General features: G+C 40.6%; 1 protein-coding gene across 4 annotated transcripts in view; it reads left to right on the plus strand.

The window, feature by feature from the left end:
* Nucleotides 1-19,120, plus strand: part of MTERF1 (mitochondrial transcription termination factor 1) — a 394,940-nt gene that overhangs the window by 354,356 nt on the left and 21,464 nt on the right. For all 4 annotated transcript variants that reach the window (XR_009533416.1, XR_009533415.1, XR_009533414.1 and 1 more), the window contains one exon: nt 10,393-10,472. The gene's annotated coding sequence lies outside the window, so the exon portion shown is untranslated. The remainder of the gene's footprint in view (nt 1-10,392; nt 10,473-19,120) is intronic.

Consider the following 19,120-nt stretch of genomic DNA (forward strand, 5'->3'; position numbering starts at 1 on the left):
AATTTTCAAATGAGGAGAGTCACCTCAGACATTAGGAAGGCAATTAAGGAGGACTTTGTACAAGATGATTATCATCAAATCCTCCTGTGGGTTTTATGATGTCTAAAGCCTCTTTTCAAAATACTGAGTACACATATGATGGTACTAGGCAGCCAAGAAAATATAAAGGTTCACCTGTCTTTTTTCTAACAACCCTAATAGTTTTGTGGCAGCACTAAAAGCGTCCTCTGAAGGGAATATGTGATTTACCTCTGGGCTTGGGAATGTGAGACTAGTGTCATTAGCCATTTCTTCCCCGGGTGACTTATATCATTTCTTTGACATCCATCTCCTTTGTGGTTAATGAACCCCAGGAGTGGGAGCTGTGAAACACACTTCCCAACAGTTAACCTCCACTGAGCCTCCTGCCTCTACTACAGTAGTCAGTGCCAAGCAGGGGAATGTAAGAGTCTTGACTTGTTCCTAAGGATTGAGTCACAATGAGACACTGGTTCACCAGAACCTTTGCTGCTGTTGTTTCCATTTTCTTGGTAGATATTTTCCAAGACTCCCCATCAGCAAAGGAGAACACTCAAAATTGGTGAGAACCAATCCAGTTTTCCTGATTTATTCTGAGTTTTTGAAACCCTCAGCATCAGTCCCAAACCAGTGCAAGGTGTACTAGTATAGGTGGGTAGTTAAAGTGATGGGATCTGGAGACTGACTGCCTGCGTTCAAATTCTTCTTCTGCCACCTACTGGTTGTGTGATGATGGGCTTATTACTTACCCTCTCCGGCTTAGTTATAGATCCTCATAGATAAGGATATCTATATAATGCAGATAGAAGTAGGATGCACCTAGTAGGATCATTGTAAGAAGTAAATACGTAGAGGAACCCAGGTAAAACACTTAGCTCAGCATCTGGCACATAGTAAGTGCTCAATTAACAGGAGCTATTACTATTAGCCTCCATAAACTGGAATAACTTCCCAGTGCCCTCAGTGACTGCATTTGAGAAATGATCCATAAGGAGCAGCTTCTCTGAAAACATTTGGTTGTGAGAAGAGCGCATTCCTAGAATTGCTTTGAATTTGTTCAGGTCTCATTATCTTTTCCTCTTGTGAAAAAAGGAGGTCAACATTCCTTTAGACTTGTAGGTACTGCTCAGCACAAATCACAGAGGGCTTTTAAGTGAATATTGCTCCTTCATATTTCCTCAAAGGATCAGTCCTTCTTTTGGGTAAGACTCCAGCTAAGAGACCATATTCGGTTGGCCTACCCTCTCTTTATCTTGAATTGGTGCCATGAACAATCCAATCGCTCGGCTTTCACTGCAGTGTGAATTATTTTCTCAAAGAGGACAGGGTCAGCACTGCTCAGCAGTGTCTGTAGTAATAGTCCTCAGTAACACTGTTACTCAAGCAGCCTGTGCAAAGAATTCACCTCTTGAGCCAACCATTTCTTCCTGAGGGCTGCATCTCTCCTGTGGTCCACATGTATGATAATCAGACTCGTGACAATCTGGTATGTCTAAAACATATGCAAGTATAGATTTATATATAAATGCTCATATAAAATACTGTACATACATTTACAGTACCTATGCATATACAATGTATGTGGCTTTCTATAGAGAGCGAAGCTTGGTCTTATATTTTGCTTGCTGCAAGTCCTTATCTATTCTTTGGTCTAGTAATTAAACAACTAAGTGTCATTTATGATAATTAAACATTACAACAAAGTAATAAGTGAGCATTAACTCACTTGAGAAATATGTTCTATTTTAGAGCCAGTACAACATGGTAACCAGAGTCAGGAAAGCATTAGTGCTCGGCACATGGCTCACTGTTAGCCTCCTTGCAGACAGACTACAAGTCACTAGAAATGGGAAAGGCCTCACAATCAATGTGAACCAGCAAGTCTCAATGGCTCGCTCTGGAATGTTATCACCACTCTGCTAGTTTCACTTGTAAGTGGTTCAGGAGATACCAATTCCTGTGCCACACTTGAGGATTAAGGGAAGGGTGTGTATTTGCCCATTTCTTCTACACACATTAAAAAGGCTTCTTCATTTATCTTAAACCCTGTCATGTGGAATATTAAGACTGCTGGGCTTAAATTAGAGGAAGGAGTATCCTTGTCTTCTCATCTGCTCATCTTACCCTGAGCTTAAAGATACTTCATGAACCTCGGCTTTGGAACTTGAGGAATTCAGGGCTGCACTGGCCATATGGCTCCTGAGAGGAGAGGAAGTAAGGGGACTTGGAGTGGCTACACTTGAGCCCACCCCACCTGGCCATTTCTTTCTCTGCTGTGCACTGCCCCAGCCCTGCCTGCAGCTATGACTGTTCAGGGCTGGAAGCCTTCAGTGCAGGGCAGGAGAAGAATCGGAAGGATTGAAAACATCTCAGAAAGACCATACCCCAGTTGACCAGCTAGAAGGCAGAAATTTTCACATTTGTTACCTTAATGGATAAAGTCACTGAAAGTCTGAAGAGAAATTATAATATCTGGGGAGGGTGATTATCATACCATTAATAGTTGCTGCTGCTGCTGCTGTTGATGAATAGCTTTTCTTTGATTCAGCCATTATTAGTTACAATGAAATGTTTTATATATCACGGTTTGACTTTAAAGCAACTACTCTTAAGGGCTATACTATATTGCCCATGTAACCTTATTATGTGCTGGTATATTAAATCTCTTAATGGTTATCTACAAGATCTTGAGGAAAAGGAACACAGGATGCTAAAGTTTTGCTAAGCTAGATGATCTGGCAAGATGCAGAGTTTTAATAAAGGAGGTGGGGTGACATTCTTGAGAGGAACTGTTTAGAGAGGTAAGACACTGATCAGGTGCTACAGTGAGGGTGCCATTGGCCAGTCAGGGATGAAAAATGCTAAGCGGGTACTAGAGAAATAAGATATAAAGATGAAACATCTCCATAGACGTAAATCACCTGGACTGCAGCTTTGACTTCAACAAGTATTGAGGTTCAATCTGAAGCCCTAACCCGATTCTGGTGGGGAAGAATAGCACTGGGATGATAACTATCTTTCTATTAATTCTAGTAGTGTTAGTAATAGTAGATAGAATTGTTTTATAAAACAATTTCATAAATAAATCAGGGCAAATATTTTAAGGGCACAAAGGCTCCCTTAAGGACATGTCACAGTCACAGGCAGCCATGTCACAGTCACAGGCAGCCACAGATACTGGGGACTTTGTGTTACATCTCTTTGTTGTAGTTAGAGTATGAAAAGATCTTGAGGAAAACTTGGGACATGTCTTGGAAATGCAGAATTCTTAAACATGTGTTTTAGTCTCTAAAAACCATCATGCTTTCCATTGTTTCTACTCAGACCAAAAGTTTGGTGGGCATCGGGCTCCTATAGTCCTGTGACTTTGTCACTGGCCAGCATCAACATGAGCTGACAGAAATTGCCAGAGTCAAATATTGGTGGGCCATGGATTGCTTGCCTATTAAATGCTATAAAACTCACCATCTTTGCACTTTCCCTGTCGACAATAATAGAACCCGGAGCAGGAAGATGTCTTTCTTTCTCCAGTGTGAAACTGAACTCTGGAGGAAAGATCTCTCTTACCTGCATCCTCTAGAAAGATCTCAGAAATATGGCTGTGGTGGTAATATGGAGGAAACGGAGCAGAGGTGTTGGAGTCTGCAGGCAGCGTGGAAATTCCTCCTTGACCCATGGCAGACTAAGGCAATTTGGTCTGAGATAACTGGGATTTTTAAAATACCTTTCTGGAGCCAAAACATACCACATGCCAAATATGGACTCATAAGATTGGAATAGCCTCTCTCTCTCTCTTCTTTCTCTCTCTAAAGCTTGTATTATATAAATGGATATAGCTGGACCTTTTGTTCTTCAACAAACAATTCCCATCAACATTCAGAAAAAATTTAAAGCTGACCAGTTGGACAAGGGAAGATGAGAGGGGAAATTGATGATGGTAGAGATAAATGTGAAGAAAGACAAGCCCGTCTATAAGTTCACAGTCTAGATCCCAGGTTAATAGACCCATTAGTGCTAAAAGAAGATCCCACTTCTTTTGAATGAAGTCAGATGAAGAGACTACTCAGTTGCTCCACTCTCAGATTAAATCCAAAGCAATTAAGACAGGTATTTGAAAATACTTCTTTTTTCAAAGCACTTATTTTTAATGTCCAACTGACATTTTTATTGTGATATAACATTCTGTGCTTCAAAATGACTTTGAGAAATTAATGTTTGGCCTTGGTAGACTGCCAGTTTGGGGCAGGGCTGAAAGGATGGTGGCACTGTGTTTCTCTTTAATTGTATTCAACATCAAGGATATTACATGGAGACAGTTATTTAATATGATTCCAGTCCCAACCATGGTGCAAGATTTCCCTTAGCAGAATCAAGTGGGAAGGCTCTGGGTTAGTTCTCCAGGAGCCCTGGGCTGATAGCTGTTTCCAGATGGGCCTCAGTTTCTTTGTTTGTAAAATGAGACAGGAATAGCTTCCCTTTCCAACTCTGTTTTTCACCCCAGTTAACATCTTTAAAAACATGAAGTGTGTAAAAGTGATTATAGTATATTTGCCTGATTCTGTATGGCATCACTTCTTGAGACACTCAAAACAGATTGTTTCTCATTCATTTTCTGCCAGGTAAAAAGACAGTTAAGTCTAACCACATAACCCCAGTTCAAAGAGTGAAGGTGAGATTCAGAAAAATTTTCCACGTAAAAAAGAAATAAGAAAAGGAGGCAAAACCAAAATGCAACTCAGTGTTAGTCCTGAGCAAAACTGAATTTGGGAAAGTCCGTCTTTGGCCTCTATTCAAATCCCACTTACTACTTGTTCTTTGTTCTCTACAGAAAGGTTATTGTTCTCTGTTATAGCAGTAATTTAAAAAAATTAAAAGTCCTCCCAGGGACATTGTATTTGAGTAGAGCCTAGAAAATGAAAAAACCTTCATGCTCCAATGATGGAATCTGAGAGAAGAAATATATGTTGAACAGAGAGTCTGGCTTACTAACAACTACCACACTCTGCCTTCATGTTTCCATTTTTCTTCATGAATAAAATTCAAAGACAGTGAATGGAAATAAACAAAATACGAAACTCTTCCCTCCCCTCCCTATAACAGCCTCCCAGTTGGCAGCTCTCTTTTCTCGGAAACCACCCTAATAAAGAATGGGTACCATGCCCAGGCCTTTCCAGCTCCTCATGGGCTTTCTGCCTCATCCCTCAAAATTCTCTCAAGGTTTTCTGATTCCCTTTAACTTGCTGTTTCTCCAAGGAGAAGCTATGCCCAATGGTAACTTAAGATATATCTGACCAGTGCAAATGTTGTTAACTTCATTAATTTACTTCTAACTGCCTTTTCTATTTATGAAGGGAGCATCAGAGCTCTGGGAAATAAAACTACAGATAGTTCGACAATAGTAGCAGGATGGCATTTCAAAAGAAGACATTAAAGGAAACTCACCAACAGTGATACTTTTTCCTAATGGTTCTGGGAAGATAATTAAGTTGTTTATCACCTTTGATGCTTATAACCCTAACATAGGTGTTCCCTGGAAACCAATTAAAAATACAGCTGATAAACAGTGTCTCTTAGCTCAACAAATTTACGAATAATTTCAATCCCATTTGGAAAAGAATCTTGTCAGGTCTTTTGACACCAAAAGGCAACTTTCACACTCATTTACACTTCAGCTCCTGTACTGATAAGCACACACAGGGTATTTACTCAGCCTCTCTTGATCTCAATAGAAGTGTCCTCCAGAAAGCTCCCCTTGGCCATTGAATGGTAAGTTTAGTTTCAAAGTATGAATTGTGCTCAGTAGGCTTGGGCTTTCCTTTAAAAGGCAATGGACCAGGATCTCTCTGATGATATCTTTGCCTAATTGTCAGGAAGTAGTGGTGCCTTGAATCTGTGGCCCTAAATTGTAACTTTCAGTGGACATCAGTTGATGATTTTTAGTTTCTTCAAGGACTCATAGAAGCTGGAAAGGGTTCTTTGTGAAAATCTCAGGTGGTAATAGGTGGCTTATGTGGCTGACTTAATAGAAGGTGGGCTCTCACTTGATAAGTTTGGTCAGGACCCACTTGTTTACTTATATACTGAGCAGTTGGTACCCCAAGCCCCCAACCCTGATCCAATCCACATCCATTGACTACCTTTCTGGAAGCTATTAAATATTTATAGGAGGCTTTTTCAATCTGGTTGAAAAGCTCATTGACAAAGTTCCTGATTCTTATGTCTGAAGGCTCACTAGTTCTCTTGTGGGAATGTTTGCTGGTTGATTAGCAGATTGGTTTAGCTCCTTTCATCTGCCTCAGCCTCATTCTGATCGCTCCTCCATGTCTTTAGAGCTATGGTAATTCTCAGGTCACTTTATTTCTCATCAGTTATTCACTCTTCACTTGGGGCAAGAGGTGTGACTTTAGATTCAGGCATTTATCTCCTAGCTCTGCCGTGACTTTAGATTCAGGCATTTATCTCCTAGCTCTGCCCTTAAATAGCTTTATGGCTTTAGTCATTCCATGCTCCTCTCTGGACCCTTATTTCCTCATGTCCTTATTTGGAGGGAAAGAATTAGACCAGATTATGTGTGAAGGACCTTTCAGCCCTAAATTTTAGATGATGTTTTTGACGGATGGCTGATGGCATATTTTCATATGAAACATTACTTCTTACTACTTCACTCTTTTAAGCAAGTTATTTTGTAATCACTTTCTCATCCAGCCCTCTTGAATGTATAGTTGCATTTAAGAAACTGATTCCTGGCCAGTGTTGCTGCTGTTGAGAGAATGGAGAAGAGAGTGGCATGTGATAAAACTGGAAAGAGAAGTTGGAGCCTTCTAAGAAACCAAGGAAGAATTTTTGACAGGTGGCAGAATCCCTGTGGCTATAAATGTGGAAAACAAGTTAGGAAGAGGTTGGAGTCATTGAATATAGCTCTTTGGGTTAAGAAGCCATTGCAGTGGTCTAGCAAGAGTTAATTGTCTTTTGTATTAGGTGACCATGGAGGTAAAGATAAATGAATGGATTCAAGAGCTATTTGGGAGGTGAGATTTACAGGAGTCAAGGATGACTTTTGTTGTCTGGCTTATGCCATTAGATGCACAGAGGTGTCATTCACCAAGATGTGGTACAAAAGAAGAGGACCAGGGCTTAGATAAGCAGACGATGCATTAAATTCAGTCTTAAATAATTGAGTTTGATACAACTTTGAGACATCCGGTGGAGATACCAAATAGGTATATAGGTCTGGAACTAAGAGGGGAGCTTTGTGCTGGATGTACAAATTTTGGAGTCATCAGCTAATGAACGGCAGTTGAAGCCACACAGAGGTTACCTGGAGGAGAGAACACAGAGTGAAAAGAGAAGAGGGCCTAGGACTAAAGTCAAACTTTAATGGCCAGGTAGAGAAGGATATACTGGCAATGGAAGTGATTATGGAGGTAGAAGGAAAACCAGGAGGGTGCGGTACCAGTGAAATAAGGGACTTATTTCATGAAGAAGGAGTGGTCAATAACATCAACTCTTGTTGAGAGATTAGATGGGGGTAAAAAATGTCCATGTGATTTAACAACATGGAATTAATCCGTGACCTTCGAGCTGCTTTGGTGGAATAATAAGAGTGGAGCCAGGCTGGAGTAGGAAGAAGAGAAACTGGGATGAAATCACAGGGACGATGAGTGTTAAGATCTGTTACAAAATCAGTTTCTGAAGTGGATGAGAGAGATGGAGGAGTAGATCTAGGGGGATTATGGGGTTGCGTGATAATTGTTTTAAAAGGAGAGAGAGACTCAAGCATACATTTATTCAACACATTTATCAGACACTTATCTTATGCTAAGCCCTATGTTAGGCAGAAGAGACGCAGCAAAGAATTTAAAAACCCCTGTTCCAATGGAATCTACATTCTAGTGAGAAGGTGAAGGGACAGAGACAATAAATAAACATATAAATACATAATAAGCCCAGTGGTGATAGTGTATGAGGATGAAAAAAAGTGAAGGAACATGATAGAAACTATCTGAAGTGGGGGAAATACTATTTTATACAGTGAATGGTCAAGAAAGACCTCTCTGGCGTACAGTTGCCAGATTTCACAAAAAAAGATGAAGGATGCCCAGTCAAATTTGAATTTCAGGTAAACAACAAGTACTTCTCAGTATTAAGTATATCCAATGCAATATTGGGGACATACTTAGGCTAAAACATTATTTGTTGTTTACCCTGGATTTAATCTGGCAAGCCCACTCTGGTCAGATGACATTTTCCATGTTTAATGTCAGTGGAAACTCTCCGGCTAAAGAGACCAGTTGAATATAAAGGAGAGAAGGTAAGCTATACTCGAGAGTGGTCTGAAGCCCCTGAGAATCATTAAGGGATGGGATCCAAAGCCCAGGTGGAGGGGTTTACCCTAGACAGGGGAAGGAAGAGGGGATGCGTGTGGATGGGCAGTGGTTTATAAGCATCGAGGGAGAAGAGGAAGACTTCCTGTGTGATACCTTTGTTGTTTCTCTGGGAGTGGGGTGGAAAGACAGGGGCTGAGAGGCGGAGGTGTGTGGCAGGGAGATGGGTTGGAGGTTGAAGAGAGGGAAGATATGAGAAGAGGAAGAGCATGAGTTGGCATGACAGGTTGAGAGCTCTTATGAATAAGGTTGATTATTCATAATCTCCATTACCCTTATGGAGCACCCTGAAGGTGGGAGCAGAGAAGCTCCATCTACTCCCCCAGTGACCCACTCTACCCCACCAGAGGCTCCTGTAGGGACTACTTGTAGGACTCACTCCCAGCATCTTTGCCCTGGGACTTCTACAGAGAATTGGACCCATTAAGCATTTAAGCTATTTTCCTTTAGATGGAAAAATTGCTGCCACTGTAAAAGCTACTTTAATAGCCCTACTTAGGAAAGGAGATGAAGTTGAAGATAACATCAGAAGAGCCATTTATGAAGCATCTAATTTTGACACACAAACTCCATCTTCACAGCCAGAAGTAAACTGGAGATCTGGCAGTTAACCAGCTAATTTGAAAAATATTGACAGCCAGTCTGCATAGATAACACATTGAACTTGACTTTTGGGTTTTTGGCTTTTGTCTCTATTGTGTTTAGGTTTCTGCCTTTTACATGCTCCTTCAGTGTGGCATCTTTCCTTGTTTTAGTTGCACACAGTGCTTTTAAGAAAGAGGCAAATGATTTTCAACAAGTTAAAACATGTTTTATTCACTATTAACACTTTTCATGTTATAATCATATTGTTGCCTTCTTAACAAGCATAATAATTGCTTTGCATTATTTCATTTATATGCAGAACATTTTTACAACATGTGTTTTCATGTTTCATAAACACAAGGCTGAATACAGAGCTCCTTTCCAGAGGGAGAGTAACTAAGGCGAGGGTAACCTTCTTTCCTGTGAAGATTAGCTCAGCAGGCCATTACGCAGTGCTCCTATCCGTGCAAATCAAGAGCTCAGCAGGCAGCAGCATTTAGTGACATGTCCCTTCCACGTATGACCACTTGAGTGCACATGAGATCAGCGGCCAGCAGGAGACATGTAAATGTTCACCAACAGTGAAAAGACAGATTTGAGGTGGGGGATGGGGGGGAGTTCTGTGCAAAGGGCCCCACTCTTCCCTCCTCCAGGATGAGAGCAGCACTGAAAACCTTCAGAGGCACACTTCTAGTACCATCTCTGGGTGAATTTAAATACAGAGAAGAGGCTATCTGTAAGAAAACCTTTAATCAGTGACTTAGAACTAAAAAAAAAAGGGTCGGGGGAGGGAGGGATCAGGATGGGGAAATTTGATAGTCAAATATTTGATATTTGGTCTCCTTGGCTTCCTTGGGTCCTGTCCTCTGTGGACCTTTCCCTGGATACATTTTTTACATGATGTAGAACTGAGTTTCCACCTATTATCTGTAACCATCTCATACAAATGCAGCTTTAGGCAGAAGTAAGTCTTCTGGAGTTTGTGGAGTGAATGAGGGAGCAGAGGGAAATTTTCTCCAGGCCAGATGTTAGGAAATGTTGTCTTACATGTGAGAGAGAAAGACTGGTCCTCTGCCAGCTTTCTGGGTGTTTCTATACAAAATCACTCTGGTTGGGCCTCCCTGGTGGCGCAAGTGGTTGAGAGTCCGCCTGCCAATGCAGGGGATACGGGTTCGTGCCCCGGTCTGGGAGGATCCCATATGCCGCGGAGCGGCTGGGCCCGTGAGCCATGGCCGCTGGGCCTGCGCATCCGGAGCCTGTGCTCCGCAACGGGAGAGGCCACAACAGTGAGAGGCCCACATACCGCAAAAAGAAAAAAAAAAAAAAAAAAAAATCACTCTGGTTGATCAAAATCCTATGAGGAATTGCTGCCTGGTTGTGACTGGGATCTTTGTATCTTTCATAGAGTCAGAGAATTCAGATGTGAAAGAGACCTGAATAAGAACCTTCTCCAGTGTTCCTGTGATGGCGTACTGGACTACGCTGGTAGGTCACAATCACTTGTGAACAAAGTGTCAAAGTTTTGCACATCAGAAGGGATTAAAGATTATCCTTAGGTTAATGTCACATTCCCTCACTTGCATTTTGATATGTTTTCTTGCCTGGGTGACAAAGTGAAGGTGCCACTTCCTATAGCCTGTGTGTATCTGTGACTGCGGGCTGTGCTTGTGAACAATATCTACCATGAAGATATAGAGGAATAAAGGTTGAGAATTCAGTCACCATTAGCATATGGCTGTCTCACATCCACAGGCCCGCTGGCAGGGTCTAGGTTCTGCTGCAGTGTTAGCAACACCCCTTCCAAGTACTTGGGGATGTGGCCTCAGAGATCTAACAGGCAGCCTATGGTTTTGTACTTTTACCCGAGTGGTGGGTAGTAGCAGAGACCAACTACTCTTGACCTCTGTCTTCCAGCCCTTGGACAAGAAAAAGGATTGCATTGGTTTGGGGAGGATTGTAAACCGTATATCCCAACCCTGTCTTTAGGAGAAGATCCCATTAAATGTCACCACTTACCCTAAGACATGGGAGTAAAGCAAACTCTGTTGTGTACCATCTCTTGTGTTGCACAGATAAAATGAAGTGGAGAATGGTCCAATTAATTAGAGCATATGAGGAACTTGGAAAATTAAGGCCAAGATCCATATATTCCTCTTATAAGCAGGCTTGTTTATAAAAACTTTACTGTTGGGCCTCCCTGGTGGCGCAGTGGTTGAGAGTCCGCCTGCCGATGCAGGGGATACAGGTTCGTGCCCCGGTCTGGGAGGATCCCATATGCCGCGGAGCGGCTGGGCCCGTGAGCCATGGCCTCTGGGCCTGCGCGTCTGGAGCCTGTGCTCCGCAACGGGAGAGGCCACAGCAGTGAGAGGCCCGCATACCGCAAAAAAAAAAAAACTTTACTGTTCCATTTTATTTTATTTTATTTTTTTTTTTGCGGTATGCGGGCCTCTCACTGTTGTGGCCTCCCCCGTTGCGGAGCACAGGCTCCGGACGCGCAGGCTCCGGATGCGCAGGCTCAGCGGCCATGGCTCACGGGCCCAGCCGCTCCGCGGCATATGGGATCCTCCCAGACCGGGGCACGAACCCGTATCCCCTGCATCGGCAGGCGGACTCTCAACCACTTGCGCCACCAGGGAGGCCCCCATTTTATTTTAAATTTGTAGATAGCATATCAGAGACAGAAAATTCAGCTTCCACTTTCTTAGTAAAAATTTCAGCTCTGTCCCTTGCCAAAAAGACCTGCTATTACTTAACTGCTATTTCAAGGACAATTTAAAATAAAGTAAAACAAACATAACACAGACACATATACAAAACAAGAAACAAAAGCTCTTATTTATTCTGTGTATCAGAGCACATCAATACATCTTTCTTTCACATACGTCACTTTATAGTTTTTAACATTCAATTCTGATTTACTTGCAAGAGTAACGTATGAGATTTAAATAATTTACTTTAGAATATAAGTTATCAGCTGAATAAGTAGAGGTTACTCATTGGATAAAAATGAATTTTCCCCTTTGAGAGTATCCATTAGATGTTGCCTTGTACATTCAATTAACAGTTCTTTCTAAACTCATGCAATAAATCAATTTTCAAATGATGATGTTGACTGCATTACAGGAGGTATATTACTTCTCTCTCTGTATATCTACCAAGTGTTAAATACATTGAGAGCTTAGAAGCTAAAACCAATATAGTTAGGTCATTTATATTTGATAAATAATGAAAATAATCCTCTATATTTAGACCAAGTCTTATGGTTGACAAAGCACTTTATCATGTATTATCTTCCTTGGACCTTACAAAAGACCATAGAAAAAGGAATCACTAAACAAATTATGTAACATCCAGGCAATGGAGTATTTTGCAACCATTAAAACAGTATCATGGGGACTTCCCTGGTGGTCTAGTGGGTAAGACTCCGAGCTCCCTATGCAGGGGGCCTGGGTTCGATCCCTGGTTGGGGAACTAGATCCCGCATCCATGCCACAATTAAGAAGTCTGCAAGCCATAACTAAAGATCCCGCATGCCGCAACAAAGATCCTGTATGGTGCAGCTAAGACCTGGCACAGCCTAAATAAAGAAAAAAAAAAAAAAACAGGACCATTAGGAACCAAGACGGTGGAGTAGAAGGACATGCTCTCACTCCCTCTTGCGAGAATGCCAGAATCACAACTAGCTGCTGGACAATCATTGACAGGAAGATACTGGAACTCACCAAAAAAGATACCCCACATCCAAAGACAAAGGAGAAGCCACAGTGAGACGGTAGGAGGGGCGCACTCACAGTAAAACCAAAACCCATAACTGCTGAGTGGGTGACTCAGACTGGAGAACACTTGTACCACAGAAGTCCACCCACTGGAGTGAAGGTTCTGAGCCCCACGTCAGGTTCCCAACCTGGGGGTCAGGCAACAGGAGGAAGAATTCCTAGAGAATCAGACTTTGAAGGCTAGTGAGATTTGATTGCAGGGTTTCAACAGGACTGGAGGAAACAGAGACTCCACTCTTGGAGGGCACACACAAAGTAGTGTGAGCATAGGGACCCAGGGGAAGGAGCAGTGACCTGAGGGGAGACTGAACCAGACCTACTTGCTAGTGTTGGAGGGTCTCCTGCAGAGGTGGGGGGTGGCTGTGGCTCACCGTGAGGACAAGCACACAGGCAGCAGAAGTTCTGGGAAGTACTCCTTAGCGTGAGGCCTCCCAGAGTCCGCCATTAGACCCACAAAAGAGCCCAGGTAGGCTCCAGTGTTGGGTTGCCTCAGGCCAAACAACCAACTGGGAGAGAACCCAGCCCCACCCATCAGCAGTCAAGCGGATTAAAGTTTTACTGAGCTCTGCGCACCAGAGCAACAGTCAGCTCTACCCACCACCAATCCCTCCCATCAGGAAACTTGCACAAGCCTCTTAGACAGCCTCATCCACCAGAGGGCAGAGAGCAGAAGCAAGAAGAACTACAATACTGCAGCCTGTGGAAAAAAAACCACATTCACAGAAAGAGAGACAAGATGAAAAGGCAGAGGGCTATGTACTGGATGAAGGAACAAGATAAAGCCCCAGAAAAACAACTAAATGAAGTGGAGATAGGCAACCTTCCAGAAAAAGAATTCAGAATAATGATAGTGAAGATGATCGAGGACCTCGGAAAAAGAATGGAGGCAAAGATTGAGAGGATGCAAGAAATGTTTGACAAAGACCTAGAAGAATTAAAGAACAAGCAAACAAAGATGAACAATACAATAACTGAAATGAAAACTACACTAGAAGGAATCAATAGCAGAATAACTGAGGCAGAAGAACGGATAAGTGACCTGGAAGACAAAATGGTGGAATTCACTGCTGAGGAACAGAATGAAGAAAAAAGAATGAAAAGAAATGAAGACAGCCTAAGAGACCTCTGGGGAAACATTAAACGCAACAACATTCACATTATAGGGGTCCCAGAAGGCAAAGAGAGAGAGAAAGGACCAGAGAAAATATTTGAAGAGGTTATAGTCGAAAACTTCCCTAACATGGGAAAGGAAACAGCCACCCAAGTCCAGGAAATGCAGAGAGTTCCATACAGGATAAACCCAAGGAGAAACATGCTGAGACACATAGTAATCAAACTGGCAAAAATTAAAGACAAAGAAAAATTATTGAAAGCAGCAAGGGAAAAACAACAAACAATATACAAGGGAACTCCCATAAGGTTAACAGATGATTTCTCGGCAGAAACCCTACAAAACAGAAGGGAGTGGCATGATATACTTAAAGTGATGAAAGGGAAGAACCTACAACCAAGATTACTCTACCCAGCAAGGATCTCATTCAGATTCAATGGAGAAATCAAAAGCTTTACAGACAAGCAAAGGCTAAGAGAATTCAGTGCCACCAAACCAGCTCTACAACAGTTGCTAAAGGAACTTCTCTAAGTGGGAAACACAAGAGAAGAAAAGGACCTACGAAAACGAACCCAAAACAATTAAGAAAATGGTCATAGGAGCATACATATCGATAATTACCTTAAACGTGAATGGATTAAATGCCCCAACCAAAAGACACAGGCTTGCTGAGTGGATACAAAAACAAGACCCATATATATGCTGTCTACAAGAGACCCACTTCAGACCTAGGGACACATACAGACTGAAAGTGAGGGGATGGAAAAAGATATTCCATGCAAATGGAAATCGAAAGGAAGCTGGAGTAGCAATACTCATATCAGATAAAATAGACTTTAAAATAAAGAATGTTACAAGAGACAAGGAAGGACATTACATAATGATCAAGGGCTCAATCCAAGAAGAAGATATAACAATTATAAATATATATGCACCCAACATAGGAGCACCTTAATACATAAGGCAACTGCTAATAGCTATAAAAGAGGAAATCGACAGTAACACAATAATAGTGGGGGACTTTAACACCTCACTTACACCAATGGACAGATCATCCAAAATGAAAATAAATAAGGAAACAGAAGCTTTAAATGACATAATAGACCAGGTAGATTTAATTGATATTTATAGGACAGACCATCGAAAAACAGCAGATTACATGTTTTTCGCAAGTGCGCACAGAATATTCTCCAGGATAGATCACATCTTGGGTCACAAATCAAGCTACAGTAAACTTAAGAAACTTGAAATCATATCAAGCATCTTTTCTGACCACAACGCTATGAGATTAGAAATGAATTACAGGGAAAAAAACGTAAAAAACACAAACACATGGAGGCTAAACAATACGTTACTAAATAACCAAGAGATCACTGAAGAAATCAAAGAGAAAATCAAGAAATACCTGGAGACGAATGACAGTGAAATCAGGACGATCCAAAACCTATGGAATGCAGCAAAAGCAGTTCTAAGAGGGAAGTGTATAGCTATAGAAGCCTACCTCAAGAAACAAGAAAAATCGAAAATACACAATCTAACCTTACACCTAAACGAACTAGAGAAAGAAGAACAAAGAAAACCCAAAGTTGGCAGAAGGAAAGAAATCATAAAGAACAGAGCAGAAATAAATAAATATAAACAAAGAAAACAGTAGCAAAGATCAATAAAACTAAAAGCTGGTTCTTTGAGAAGATAAACAAAATTGATAAACCATTAGCCAGACTGATCAAGAAAAAGAGGGAGAGGACTCAAATCAATAAAATTAGAAGTGAAAGAGGAGAAGTTACAACAGACACTGCAGAAATACAAAGCATCCTAAGAGACTACTACAAGCAACTCTATGCCAATAAAATGGACAACCTGGAAGAAATGGACAAGTTCTTAGAAAGGTATAACCTTCCGAGACTGAACCAGGAAGAAATAGAAAATATGAACAGACCAATCACAAGTAATGAAATTGAAACTGTGATTAAAAATCTTCTAACAAACAAAAGTTCAGGACCAGATGGCTTCACAGGTGAATTCTATCAAACATTTAGAGAAGAGCTAAAATACCCATCCTTCTCAAGCTCTTCCAAAAAATTGCAGAGGAAGGAACACTCCCAAACTCATTCTATGAGGCCATCATCACCCTGATACCAAAACCAGACAAAGATACTACCAAAAAAGAAATTTACAGACCAATATCTCTGATGAATATAGATGCAAAAATCCTCAACAAAATACTAGCAAACAGAATCCACCAACACATTAAAAGGATCATACACCATGATCAAGTGGGATTTATCCCAGGGATGCAAGGATTCTTCAATACACATAAATCAATCAATGTGATAAACCATATTAACAAATTGAAGAATAAAAACCATATGATCATCTCAGTATATGCAGAAAAAGCTTTTGACAAAATTCAACACCCATTTATGATAAAAACTCTCCAGAAAGTGGGAATAGAGGGAGCCTATCTCAACATAATAAAGGACATATATGACAAACCCACAGCACTGGTGAAAAACTTAAAGCATTTCCTCTAAGATCAGGAACAAGACAAGGATGTCCCCTCTCACCACTATTATTCACATAGTTTTGGAAGTCCTAGCCATGACAATCAGAGAAGAATAAGAAATAAAAGGAATACAAATTGGAAAAGAAGAAGTAAAACTGTCACTGTTTGCAGATGACATGATACTATACATAGAGAATCCTAAAGATGCCACCAGAAAACTACTAGAGCTAATCAATGAATTTGGTAAAGTTGCAGGATACAAAATTAATGCACAGAAATCTCTTGCATTCCTATACACTAACAATGAAAGATCAGAAAGAGAAATTAAGAAAAGAATCCCATTCACCATTGCAACAAAAATAATAAAATACCTAGGAGTAAACCTACCTAAGGAGGTAAAAGACCTGTACTCAGAAAACTATAAGACACTGATGAAAGAAATTAAAGATGATACCAACAGATGGAGCGATATACCATGTTCTTGGATTGGAAGAATCAACATTGTGAAAATGACTATACTACCCAAAGCAATCTACACATTCAATGCAATCCCTATCAAATTACCAATGGCATTTTTTACAGAACTAGGACAAAAAAATCTTAAAATTTGTATGGAGACACAAAAGACCCTGAATAGCCAAAGCAGTCTTGAGGGAAAAAAAACGGAGCTGGAGGAATCAGACTCCCTGACTTCAGATTATACTACAAAGCTACAGTAATCAAGACAATATGGTGCTGACACAAAAACAGAAACATAGATCAATGGAACAAGATAGAAAGTGCAGAGATAAACCCACGCACCTATGGTCAACTTATCTATGGCAGAGGAGGCAAGGATATACAATGGAGAGAAGCCAGTCTCTTCAATAAGTGGTCCTTGGAAAACTGGACAGCTACATGTAAAAGAATAAAATTAGAACACTCCCTAACACCGTACACAAAAATAAACTCAAAATGGATTAGAGACCTAAATGTAAGACCAGACACTATAAAACTCTTAGAGGAAAACATAGGAAGAACACTCTTCGACATACACCACAGCAAGATCTTTTTTAATCCACTTCTTAGAGTAATGGAAGTAAAAACAAAAATAAACAAATGGGACCTAATGAAACTTCAAAGCTTTTGCACAGCGAAGGAAACCATAAACAAGACGAAAAGACAACCCTCAGAATGGGAGAAAATATTTGCAAATGAATCAGTGGACAAAGGATTCATCTCCAAAATATATAAACAGCTCATGCAACTCGATATTAAAAAAACAAACAACCCAATCAAAAAATGGGCAGAAGACCTAAATAGACATTTCTCCAAAGAAGACATACAGATGGCCAAGAGGCATATGAAAAGATGCTCAACATCACTAATTATTAGAGAAATGCAAATCAAAACTACAATGAGGTATCACCTCACACCAGTTAGAATGGGTATCATCAGAAAATCTACAAACAACAAATTCTGGAGAGGCTGTGGAGAAAGGGGAACCCTCTTGCACTGTTCGTGGGAATGTAAATCGATACAACCACTATACAGAACAGTATGGAGGTTCTTTAAAAAACTAAAAATAGAATTACCATAGATCCAGCAATCCCACTACTGGGCATATACCTAGAGAAAACCATAATTCAAAAAGACGCATACACCCCAATGTTCATTGCAGCAGAATTTACAATAGCCAGGTCATGGAAGCAACCTAAATGCCCACTGACAGACAAATGGATAAAGAAGATGTGGTACATATATACAATGGAATATCACTTAGCCATAAAAAGGAACGAAATTGGGTCATTTGTAGAGACGGGGATGGATCTAGAGACTGTCATACAGAGTGAAGTAAGTCAGAAAGAGAAAAAGAAATATCATATATTAACGTATATATGTGGAACTTAGAAAAATGATACAGATGAACTGGTTTGCAGGGCAGAAATTGAGACACAGATGTAGAGAACAAACGTGTGGACACCAAGGGGGGAAAGCAGCAGGGGGTGTGGGTGGGGGTGTGATGAATTGGGAGATTGGGATTGACATGTATACACTGATGTGTATAAAATTGATCACTAATAAGGACCTCCTGTATAAAAAAATAAATAAAATTAAAAAAAAACAGGATCAGTATGAAGTGGAATGATGTCATATTGTAGAGTAAAGGAAAAAGTTATAGAACAACATGTACAGCATGAATCATTTTTATTAAAAATTATAAAGTGTGACCCTTACATATATTTATGTAAAAATATATTATGTATTGGTATGAGCCTAGAAAAATATGCTTCAAGTTCTGGGATGGTATTAGAGGGGTAGAGAAGGAACACTACCATGCCTATTTGTATCTACTTCAGAAAGCACAGTTAAATTATGAGTGATTTAACTATTTTATGTCTTTCTGCATTTTTCAAATGGAAAACTTTAAAAAATAGTGTCTTCATTTTGAGGATGAAAAAGCAAGGCTCGGAGATTTTAAATGACTCTTGCAAAGCCATGCTGCTTACTCCTAGAATCCAGGCCTCCTGATTCTCTAGCAGCTGCTTTGGCTACAGTATGCCCAGAACAGAGCATTTAAACTGTTGACTAGGTTGGGAAATATTCACAAGCTTCAAACTCTACCCTTTGGTGTTCTTTCACCTTAAGACTTCTTGGTCTACAGCAACCGTGTTTTAGCCTATTTAGCGTATTAAAATATAAAATAAAAGCTGCTAACTGCCTGTATTTTCTTTCTGGGAAGAAGGCAGCCTACTTGAGT

The sequence above is a fragment of the Mesoplodon densirostris genome, chromosome 9, assembly GCF_025265405.1.
Source record: "Mesoplodon densirostris isolate mMesDen1 chromosome 9, mMesDen1 primary haplotype, whole genome shotgun sequence".
NCBI lineage: Eukaryota > Metazoa > Chordata > Mammalia > Artiodactyla > Ziphiidae > Mesoplodon > Mesoplodon densirostris.